The sequence below is a fragment of the Rana temporaria genome, chromosome 13 (assembly GCF_905171775.1).
Source record: "Rana temporaria chromosome 13, aRanTem1.1, whole genome shotgun sequence".
NCBI classification, from domain to species: Eukaryota; Metazoa; Chordata; class Amphibia; order Anura; family Ranidae; genus Rana; species Rana temporaria.
In genome coordinates, this window is record NC_053501.1 from 117,207,001 (window position 1) to 117,217,678 (window position 10,678).

The 10,678-nt window shown below is 46.0% G+C and overlaps 1 long non-coding RNA gene across 1 annotated transcript; it reads left to right on the forward strand.

Annotated features, from left to right (window-relative positions):
* The first annotated feature begins 1,256 nt into the window (after positions 1-1,256).
* Positions 1,257-5,932, forward strand: LOC120921084. Its single transcript, XR_005744829.1, has 4 exons — positions 1,257-1,364; positions 3,037-3,113; positions 5,087-5,204; positions 5,689-5,932. It is a non-coding gene; the product is annotated as an uncharacterized LOC120921084 (long non-coding RNA).
* Positions 5,933-10,678: the final 4,746 nt, after the last annotated feature.

Sequence of the window (10,678 nt, forward strand, 5' to 3'; positions counted from 1 at the left end):
GTACCCCATCATTGGTATCAATGGGAGGGATAGTGCCCCATCAATGGTGTCCATGGGAAGAATAGTGCCCCACCATTGCTGTCAGTTGGAGGGATAGCACCCCATCATTGGTGTCAGTGGGAGGAATAGTGCCCAATCATTGGTGTCAGTGGGAGGGATAGCACCCCATCATTGGTGTCAGTGGGAGGAAGAGTGCCCTATCATTAGTGTCAGTGGGGGGGATAGTGCCCCATCATTGGTATCAGAGGCAAGAATTACACCCCCACTGTTGGTGTCAGTAGGAGCAATAGTGGGTCCTGGTTTCGAACCTTTGACAACACAATATCTGCATGGAGTTTGCATGTCCTCCCGGACCTTGCGTGGGTTTCCATCAGGTCCTCCAGTTTCCTCCCACACTCTAAAGACATTCTGGTGGGTTAATGAGTCTCCTGTCTGAACTGGCCCTGGTATGTATGTGCGATGGGAACATATCTAAGCACCTTTGAGACCAGGGACTGCTGGTAACGGCACGGTATGTAAAGCACTGAGGAAAGTGACGGTGCGATATGAATACCTTCAGATGAGTCTAAATTGGTGCCAAAAAACGACTGGGTTGACATCACTAGGCCCACATTCCAATGCAACGACTTTACAAATGTGACGGGATTTAGTACGATACGAAAAAGAAAAAAAAAAGAGACAATAGTGATGTCCCTGGGGTGAAGGATGGACCACACCATTGAGAGGTAACTCATTGCACACACAAGTTGCGGTGCGGTGCAGTTGCTACAATAGTGAGCTATTTGTTCCCTCGGTGAGCGAGCGATGGAGCATTTATTGTATGAAGCTCAAAAGTACCGGTCCAAGACAGGACCACTTGGAATCTATTAAATAAGCCCCCCACCCTGAGTCTTCAAAGCTCAGAAGTATTTATTGGGTCCATTTCTTCCTTCTTTTTTTTTTTTAGAAAACTTTATTGTATTGTCGGTTGAATGTGACCTAATGCTGCTGTATTTGTTAACAATACTCTCCATGCAATAAAGACTCTTATTGAAAGAAACCAAAACCCTTCCTACAGCCCTCCAAATTTCTTCACTTTAAATTGTATTTGTTTTTGTCTTTTCTCAGAATCCCCGGGGCTGTCCTCTGTGTAGTACACGCCGTGTAATATCAAGGTGACACAACACCAAATCAGCAAAACCCCAGAGAGATAAAGAGGCCCTGTATTGGAGGAGCAAAGTCCTGTAAACATCAGTCAGGTAATAAACTGTCAGGAGCCTCCGACCAATGGGAAGTTAAGAGGGCGGGGCCATCTCTGTATATATAGGACCGAAGCTGCAACCTCCTTCAGCTCAGAGTTGAGAACTACCTCCAGATTGGGAAAGGTAAGCGACTATTTACAACTGGTTTGTGTCAGTCATTATATATATATTTTAAAGATTGTGTGTGTATATAATTATTATTATTTATAGATTTGTTTTAGAGCATTTTAGTTACGATTCCAAATTTTTATATATATTATTCATTCTTTTTTTTTTTAAATATATATTTGTTCTAGAGTGTTTAGTTATTATTCACAAATATATATATATTTTCTTTCATATATTATTACACATTTGTTTTAGAGTGTTTTAATTAATTAATAATTATTTTTCACAGTATACATATATATATATATATATATATATATATATATAGATAGATAGATAGATAGAGATAATTTTATTATTACATTTGTTTTATAGTGTTTTAGTTATTATTCACAATTTAAATAGGTATATCTATCTGTCTCTACATAATATATATATTTTGTATTCCTTTTATTATATTCAGTATAATAAAAAGTTAAAGCTAAAAAAAAAATACACACTAATATATATATATATATATATATATATATACACATATATATATATATACATACATACATACATACATACATACATACACATACACATATACATACATTTATTTTTGAGTGTTTTAGTTATCATTCACAATTTATATAGATATAATCTATCTATCTAATTGTTTCATATATTTATGATTATTATTACATATAAAAAGAAATTGTGTTATAATTTAACTATGTACGTTATATATTATTTGTATATATATATTATTATTTACATATGTAAATTATGTGTATATATGATTTTTTAACCATGAGAGATATATATATATATATATATATATATATATATATATTTTTTTTATAATAATAATATAAAAAAATTAAGCAAAAAAAAAAAACACAGAAAAGCTCCAAGAAACAGACTAAAAATTGTTTAATGTGTAACCTTAATTTTTATAAAAAAAATTATAATATACATACACACACATATAACGTACATAGTTAAAAGAATTATATATCGGTAAAAAAAAATAAAAAAATAGAGCTAGACAGAAAAAAAACCAATACATTTTGACTGTTTACCTATAAATAAATTGATATATATATACACACACACACACACACACACACACATATATATATATATATATATATGCAAGATATAATAATAATATATATATAAAAATAATAAGTAATTGTTTTAAAAAGGAACAAACATTTTTCAATAAAAATTGTGGCTATATAATATTTTTTTTTAAAGAGATAAGAAATATATATTGAAATGAAGATAGATATATATATTATGTAAAAATGAAGGAAAATGTATCTGTACTCTTTTTTTGTTAGGATATACTGTATATTACACACATATGTGTAAATATAAAATTATATATTTTTTGTTAGGTATAGAAACGCCCCCCATAGCACCCAGTTATTTCCTAATATGACATACAGTAACAAATGTCACGGGTCTATCCTGCCCCCTAAAGTGGCGTTTCATTGGCTGGGACCAAATAACCACACCTTGTGGACTGCCACGGTGAGGCCACTGTTGGTGCTGAGGAGACTCACTCCTTCTGCTGCACATTCTGTAATAAAAAAATAAAAATGTAAAAAATCCACCACAAGGGGAAAGACCTGCTTGTAACTCTAGAGCACAAATACCTGAGGGGGACTCATCATATCATTGTCTCTGATTCCAGAACCTCAGCGCTGACAACCGCCATCATGAAAGTCTTGGCCCTCGTCGTCCTCGTCATCGCCATCAGTGGCCTGGAAGGTAAGACCAAACCAGGGGCAGGCTGGGAACAAACCGCTGTGTGTAACGGATTAGAAAGAGGCCCTGTCAGGAGGGCAAGGAGGGAGCTGCCATTGCTGGTTTGGTATTGGAACTGTGATTGGCATAAAGATTGGTCATCCTCACCGTGTGAGATCCTGACATGACCAGCTGATGGCGCCATTAAACTTCTCAGCGATAGGTCGCTGATCTGCCCTCCCACAACATTTCTATACTTTACAACATAGAAGACTTTTATTTTGGATCATGATTTGAGACCTGAGCGCCATCTGCAGGTTAAGGGGGGTAATGTTGTGATACATTGGGGTGTCATGGCGAGGAGCGGGACCTTCCACTATTAACAATGAGGTGTGATGGAGGAGAAGAGAGCCCCGAAACGCGTCCAAAACAGATCTCTAGACTGAAAAAGCAACAATATATTTTATATATATAAATACAGTATATAGACACAGTCTTCCCCTCTCTGTCTCTTCTGTTTCTCCACTATGGACCCCCCTTTATCTCAGTTCTTCACCCCCCTCCCTACACTCACCATCTCATTTTATCCTCCTCCTCCTCCTCCTCCTCCTTTCCTCCTCCTTTCCTCCTCCTCCTCCTCCTCCTCCTCCTTTCCTCCTCCTCCTCTCTCTCTTTCTTTCCTTCTCCTCCTCCTCCTCCTCCTCTCTTTCTTTCCTTCTTCTCCTCCTCCTCCTCCTCCTCCTCCTCTCTCTCTCTCTCTTTCTTTCCTTCTCCTCCTCCTCCTCCTCCTCCTCCTCCTCCTCCTCTCTCTCTCTCTCTTTCCTTCTCCTCCTCCTCCTCTCTCTCTTTCTTTCCTTCTCCTCCTCCTCCTCCTCTCTCTCTTTCTTTCCTTCTCCTCCTCTCTCTCTCTTTCCTCCTCCTCCTCCTCCTCCTCTCTCTCTCTTTCTTTCCTCCTCCTTCTCCTCCTCCTCTCTCTCTCTCTTTCCTCCTCCTTCTCCTCCTCCTCCTCTCTCTCTCTTTCTTTCCTTCTCCTCCTCCTCCTCCTCTCTCTCTCTCTTTCCTTCTCCTCCTCCTCCTCTCTCTCTTTCTTTCCTTCTCCTCCTCCTCCTCTCTCTCTCTTTCCTTCTCCTCCTCCTCCTCCTCTCTCTCTCTTTCTTTCCTCCTCCTTCTCCTCCTTCTCCTCCTCCTCCTCCTCCTCCTCTCTCTCTCTTTCCTCCTCCTTCTTCTCCTTCTCCTTCTCCTCCTCCTCCTCCTCCTCTCTCTCTCTTTCCTCCTCCTTCTCCTCCTTCTCCTTCTCCTCCTCCTCCTCTCTCTCTCTTTCCTCCTCCTTCTCCTTCTCCTCCTCCTCCTCCTCTCTCTCTCTCTTTCCTCCCTCTCCCCCTTCTCTTGCCTCCCTCTCCCCTTCACCTCTCTCTCTCTCTCCTCCTCCCCTTTCTTTCTCCCCTCTCTCTCCCTCTCTCCTCCTCCCCTTTCTCCTCTCTCTCTCTCCTCCTTATCCTCTCTCTCCTTCGCCTTCCTCTCCTTTTTCGCTATCTCCCCTTTCTCCTCCTCCTCCTTCTCCCTCTCTCACTTTAACCTCTCCCCTCTCTCTCCTTCGCCTTCCTCTCCTTTTTCGCTATCTCCCCTTTCTCCTCCTCCTCCTTCTCCCTCTCTCACTTTAACCTCTCCCCTCTCTCTCCTCCTTCTCTCCCCCTTCACCTCTCTCTCTTCTCCTTCACCTCTCTTTCTCTCTATCTTCTCCCCTCCACCTCTCACTCTCCCCCTTCTATTCTATCTCCTCCCTCTCTCTCTTCCTTCTCTCTCCTCCCTCTCCCCTTCATCTCTCTCTCCTCCTTATCCTCTCTCTTCTCCCTCTCCCCCATCTCCTCCTTCTCTCTCTTCTCCTTTCTCATGTCTCCCCCATCTCTCTTCCTTCCACCCCACCCCAACCTCTCTACTCTCCAATCTCCCTCTCTCTTTCTTCCCATTGTTAATTTTTTACCCCTTCTTCTTTCCAGCCGGTGTCGTGAAGAGAGATGCACCGGATCAATTTCAGCAAATAACTGAGCTTTTCCAAGGCTTTTCCAAGACCCTCCAGGAGAAGTTCGCCAACGCAGAGATCCCGGCTCAGACTCAGTACGTTGTCTCCCCTGTCGTTGTCATCCCCTGTCGTTGTCTCCCCCTGTCGTTGTCTCCCCCTGTCGTTGTCTCCCCCTGTCGTTGTCATCCCCTGTCGTTGTCTCCCCCTGTCGTTGTCTCCCCCTGTCGTTGTCTCCCCCTGTCGTTGTCTCCCCCTGTCGTTGTCTCCCCCTGTCGTTGTCTCCCCTGTCGTTTACTCATGTCTGTACTATGAAATTTTTTATTTTAGAGAGTTGGATCCACTTTCAGGATTTTATTGCAGTTAAAGGAACAGGAGGGAAATCGTGGCAAAGTTGTCCTTGTTGGCAGAGAATGTCCTTTTACTAGATGGCCATAGTATTATGTGTTGTGCTCCTTCTCAAGGGGCATGAAATAGGAAAGAGAAATTGTTAGGACTTTAAATTGAAATTTTCAAGGGGCGCAGATGATGTCATCACGGGCTGTACGGAAATTATATTCAAATCATTATTTTTCTCTACAGGGAACTGGGCGCCAAGATCCAGGAACACGGAGCAAATTTATCCGCCGGCATCCAGAAATGGATTGAAGAGATGATTGCCCTCAGCAAACAAAAACTGAGCTAAGCTGCACCCCATTTTCCTGCGATCTGCGGCACTGCGCTCCCCCCGAACCCCATCTCTACCACACCCCTTCATCTATTGTTACTGTGTGACTGACTGTTCCTTTTATAACATGTTATAATAAAACTTGTATTCTGTGCCAACTTCCATTTCTGCATGTCGTTCCTCAAAACCTTTCATGCTGCCCCAACATAGGGGGACGAAAGAGTCACTCCAACCAAAACTTTTATGTACGCCTGCTGTGCCCATTATGAGGAGTTCCCACCATCATTATGATGAGTTGCCAGGTCTATACACCCGCTGTGCCCATTATGAGAAGTTCCCACCATCCCTGTGCTGAGTTCCCAGGTCTGTACACCCGCTGTGCCCATTATGAGGGGTTCCCACCATCCCTGTGCTGAGTTCCCGGGTCTGTACACCTGCTGTGCCCATTATGACGGGCTCCCACCATCCCTGTGCTGAGTTCCCGGGTCTGTACACCCGCTGTGCCCATTATGAGGGGTTCCCACCATCCCTGTGCTGAGTTCCCGGGTCTGTTCACCCGCTGTGCCCATTATGAGGGGTTCCCACCATCCCTGTGCTGAGTTCCCAGGTCTGTACACCCGCTGTGCCCATTATGAGGGGTTTCCACCATCCCTGTGCTAAGTTCCCGGGTCTGTACACTCGCTGTGCCCATTATGAAGGGTTCCCACCATCCCTGTGCTGAGTTCCCAGGTCTGTACACCCGCTGTGCCCATTATGAGGGGTTCCCACCATCCCTGTGCTGAGTTCCCAGGTCTGTACACCCGCTGTGCCCATTATGAGGGGTTCCCACCATCCCTGTGCCCTGTTCCCGGGTCTGTACACCCGATGTGCCCATTATGAGGGGTTCCCACCATCCCTGTGCTGAGTTCCCAGGTCTGTACACCCGCTGTGCCCATTATGAGGAGTTCCCACCATCCCTGTGCTGAGTTCCCAGGTCTGTACACCCGCTGTGCCCATTATGAGGGGTTCCCACCATCCCTGTGCTGAGTTCCCGGGTCTGTACACCCGCTGTGCCCATTATGAGGAGTTCCCACCATCCCTGTGCTGAGTTCCTAGGTCTGTACACCCGCTGTGCCCATTATGAGGGGTTCCCACCATCCCTGTGATGAGTTCACCGGGTCTGTACACCCGCTGTGCCCCATTATGAGGAGTTCCCACCATCCCTGTGCTGAGTTCCTAGGTCTGTACACCCGCTGTGCCCATTATGAGGAGTTCCCACCATCCCTGTGATGAGTTCACCGGGTCTGTACACCCGCTGTGCCCATTATGAGGGGTTCCCACCATCCCTGTGCTGAGTTCACCTATAAGCACAGTCAGGCCGTTGAGTAAATCTGGAAGAAATCCTTACATGCCTACATAGAACGAGGAGGAACATGGGTCCTGACACTGCGAAGGAGGAAAATGTCAGTTTCCTATGTTGTACTTATTGTTTGTATGTAAGTTATCTTCTTTAGTGTACTTTCGACTGTACTTATCTAGCATATACTTTACATGGTGGGATGAAGACAGAGGACGACTTCCTTGGTGGGATGAGGACAGAAGACGACCTCCTGGGTGGGATGAGGACAGAGGACGACCTCCTGGGTGAGATGAGGACAGAAGACGACCTCCTAGGTGGGATGAGGACAGAAGACGACCTCCTGGGTGGGATGAGGACACAGGACGACCTCCTGGGTGGGATGAGGACAGAGGAAGACCTCCTGGGTGGGATGAGGAAGACCTCCTGGGTATGGTTGAGGACAGAGGAAGACCTCCTGGGTGGGGTTGAGGACAGAGGACAACCTCCTGGGTCGGATGAGGACAGAGGACAACCTCCTGGGTCGGATGAGGACAGAGGACAACCTCCTGGGTCGGATGAGGACAGAGGACAACCTCCTGGGTGGGATGAGGACAGACGACGACCTCCTGGGTGGGATGAGGACAGACGACGACCTCCTGGGTGGGATGAGGACAGAGGACGACCTCCTGGGTGGGATGAGGACAGAGGACGACCTCCTGGGTGGGATGAGGACAGAGGATGACCTCCTGGGTGGGATGAGGACAGAGGACGACCTCCTGGGTTGGATGAGGACAGAGGTAGACCTCCTGGGTGGGATGAGGACAGAGGACGACCTCCTGGGTGGGATGAGGACAGACGACGACCTCCTGGGTGGGATGAGGACAGAGGACGACCTCCTGGGTGGGATGAGGACAGAGGACGACCTCCTGGGTGGGATGAGGACAGAGGTAGACCTCCTGGGTTGGATGAGGACAGAGGTAGACCTCCTGGGTGGGATGAGGACAGAGGACGACCTCCTGGGTGGGATGAGGACAGAGGACGACCTCCTGGGTGGGATGAGGACAGAGGACGTCCTCCTGGGTGGGATGAGGACAGAGGACGACCTCCTGGGTCGGATGAGGACAGAGGATGACCTCCTGGGTGGGATGAGGACAGAGGAAGACCTCCTGGGTGGGATGAGGACAGAGGAAGACCTCCTGGGTGGGATGAGGACAGAGGAAGACCTCCTGGGTGGGATGAGGACAGAGGAAAACCTCCTGGAAGGGGTTGAGGACAGAGGACGACCTCCAGGGTGGGATGAGGACAGAGGTAGACCTCCTGGGTGGGATGAGGACAGAGGAAGACCTCCTGGGTGGGATGAGGACAGAGGACATCCTCCTGGGTGGGATGAGGACAGAGGACATCCTCCTGGGTGGGATGAGGACAGAGGAAGACCTCCTGGGTGGGATGAGGACAGAGGAAAACCTCCTGGAAGGGGTTGAGGACAGAGGACATCCTTCAGGGTGTGAAACAAAGGACAAAAATAATAGAATAAAACAGATAGAAAATAAAAGAATAGAATAGAAAAGAATAGAAAAAATATACTAAGTGCTGCAGTTCTTAAATCCAGGTATATAAGAAGATTTGAGATCCCGAAACTTGGATATTGACATTAAAATATACTAGTAAAGTATTCTTATATAGATAAAATGCATTTTTGTGAGGTTTTAATAAAGTTCAAGAAAAAGTAAAAACATCATAAGCACATTATATGGAGCATAACACGAGATGAAACAAGCCCTAATATGTCCTCCTCCACCATTCAGCCCCGCCCCTGAAGGGACTATAGTAATAATAAGTCATTCCCATTGGCTAAACAAATGCATTGTCAATTTCAATGACAAAAAAATAAATAAAAAATCGCACAAAAACGTGTTCACTGACCTGTCTCTAAAGCCAACACGACTTTCTTCATGGGGAACGATTGGATCCCCTGTCAGGTTTTACGTTCTGGAGGTTCCTTCACTTTTCTCACTTTGGAGGGATTTCCTCTAACTTCCTGTTGTGGCTATGGGACAGGAAGTGAAGGGAGTTCTCCCGAATGGGGACACAGATAGCAAATGGTAGCGTCATCCCACTCTGTATTGCCCTGGTAACTGGTATCAATCCCAAATTTTGAGTTGGCACCAGGACAGGAATAGAGGAGAAATCTTTCAACAGGGGTGATCCTGGTGAAAATTAGGTTTTCCTCTCACTTCCTGTTGTGGCTATGAGACAGGAACTGAAGGGAAATCTCCCGAACGGGGACACAATTGGCAAAAGGTAGCGTCACCCCACTCTGTATTGCCCTGGTGACCGCTATCAATCCCAAATTTTGAGTTGTCACCAGGAGAGTCTTCCGACACTGGTGACCCTAGGTTTTCCTCTCACTTCCTCTTATGGGTATGGGACAGGAAGTGAAAGTTTTTTTTTTTCCATATGGTAAAAAAAAAACTGTAAAGGGTTAAACTTTTTCATTTCAAGATGGCGGATTACCATCACGTTAAAGTGGACACTTTATGGGGTAGAAAGGTTGGGTTTCCTTGACAGCCGCCCAACCCTACCCTCCACCCCAACGCATAGCCATTTATAAACAAATGGTTCGCCCAAAATTAAGATTTTTTTTACCTCAGACAGGCCTCCTCCATGAGGAACAAGTGACGCCATTGCGCCTTCCCGGTAGGCCCCATCAGAGATAATTTTTTTAAAAGAAAAATTGGGCGATTTGGTTAGAAATAACCCTCCCCCATCCTACCCCCAAACACAATGCTATTAGAAAACAGTCCATTCACCCAAAATTAAGAAAAAATTTACCTCTGGTGGGGGCCTTCGACACCTCCGGGAGTAACGAGTGACGTCACTGCGCAGAGGTCAGAGATCGGAATGGTCCGGAGAGCATTTTGGCGGGAATTTGAGCTCCTGGCTCTGTCAGAAGGTGTAGTGACGTCACCCAGAAGTGCCGGCGGCGCCATCTGAGGAGATTTTTGTTAGTAAATTTAGTTAGTAAATAAAAATTACCTCAGGTGGCGGACCTTCGACACCTTCGGGAGGAACGGGTGACGTCACCGCACATAGGTCGTAGCTCAGAGATCATAGAGTGATTAAAAAAGAAAGGCGTTGCCTCGGTAACGCCAATAACGCAATAGTGGTCCATATCGGACGCCCATTGCATTATTGGCGTTACCGAGGCAACGCCTTTCTTCCTGGGGTTACCACGGGGTTTCCGGGGTTATCAGGTAACCCCGGATATGCTGGAAATCTTCTATCAGGACACAACCGGCCAAATTGTAATCAATAATCCAAATTGCACGCTTCAACCAAGTGTTTTGACAAAGGCGCGTCAAGCACCGACGCATTTCGCCACAGTGATCTGCAGACTTCCCCAGGGCAGCATAATTCCGGCATTATTGACATATATTTAGGATGGCTCCAGGTCTCTCTTTCATTTACAACCGAGCTGGCACCGTCGTTTTAAAAAAATTCTGTCAGAAACAGGTGAAAGTTTACCTGGAAACTCCTGGCGCCAGTAGCCAAGATGGCGGCACCGGCCTCAAGCTAGCATGACAGGC